The sequence below is a fragment of the Chinchilla lanigera genome, unplaced genomic scaffold, assembly GCF_000276665.1.
Source record: "Chinchilla lanigera isolate Chin_1 unplaced genomic scaffold, ChiLan1.0 scaffold00028, whole genome shotgun sequence".
Taxonomy (NCBI): domain Eukaryota; kingdom Metazoa; phylum Chordata; class Mammalia; order Rodentia; family Chinchillidae; genus Chinchilla; species Chinchilla lanigera.
Window position 1 is genome coordinate 1,310,848 of NW_004955429.1, and position 1,387 is coordinate 1,312,234.

The window sequence follows — 1,387 nt, forward strand, 5'->3', positions numbered from 1 at the left end:
ATGTTCCCTGGAAGAAAGATAGTCTCTTTAATGCATGATGCTGAAAAAAAATGGTTCTCCACATGCCAAAGACTAAAGCTAGACCCATGTCTATTACCATGTACTACACTAGAGTCAAAATTGATCAAAGATCTAAATATTAATATAGAAACACTAAATTTACTGGAAGAGAAATTAGGAAGAAATCTTGAAGACATAGGTATAGGCAGAGACTTCGTGAACAAAACCCAGACCACATGGATAATACTACAAAGTATAAACAAATTGTATCTGATCTTATTGAAAAGCTTTTGCACAACAAAAGAAATCTCCAAGAGTGAAAACACAACCCACAGAATGGAACAAAGAACTATAGCACTCTGTCCTACAGACAATGAACTTATATCTAGAACATATAAAGAATTGAAAAAAATCGGACCTCCTAAATTAAAAAATGCAATAAAAAAATGGGCATCTGAGATGAATACACAGTTCTTAGATGAAGAAATACAAATGTCAAGTAAATACATGAAAAAATGTTCAACATAATGGTCATTTGATAGACGTAATTTAAAATAACACTGAGATTCCATCTCATCTCTGCAAGAATGGTTATCATCAAAAAATCAACCAATAACAATGCTAGCAAGGCAATGGGGAAAAGGGCACCCTTTTCACTACTGGTGGGGCTGTAGACTTGGACAACCACTATGGAAATCAGTGTGGAGTTTCCTTAAGAAACTGGGATTAGAGGTCCCATTCAAACCAGCTATTCCCTCTCTGATTGTCTTCCCAGAAGAATTGAAAACATCAGACCCAGTGATTTATGTGCACCCATGTTTATAGGAGCACAATTTGTAATAGCTAAATCTTGGAAAGAACTCAAATGCCCATCAACTGAAGAATGGATTTAAAAAGACATGGTATTTTCATACAGTGGAGTACTAGTCAGCCATGAAGAGTGATAAACATGAGACTTATAGGTAAATGGATGCAAATCAAGACCATATTCATAAGTGAAATAAATCAAACCCATATGTATAAACATTGTACTGTCTCACTAGTGTGAGATATTGAACAAGAAAATAAGATCTGAAATGCATAACAGATACCATGAACTGGGAAAAAGCTGCACAAAAGAAAAGACAAACTGTGATAGGGGAAAGGAAGAAAGAGAAAAAGAGAAAAATTTAAGTATATACAAGATAGTTAAGATAGTTTTACAGCTAGCTTCTCTTAGTTCCTTAAAAACAATGTTTTATGCTAATACTGTTTAGACAAGATATCATGCCTGTATCTTGTACTCTGATTAATTAATACAAAGACAATAACACTCAGTGTATCAAATACTGTAACTGTCCTACTAACCTGTTTAGAGACTCAGTTTCATTGTTTGCTTGTTTTTTTT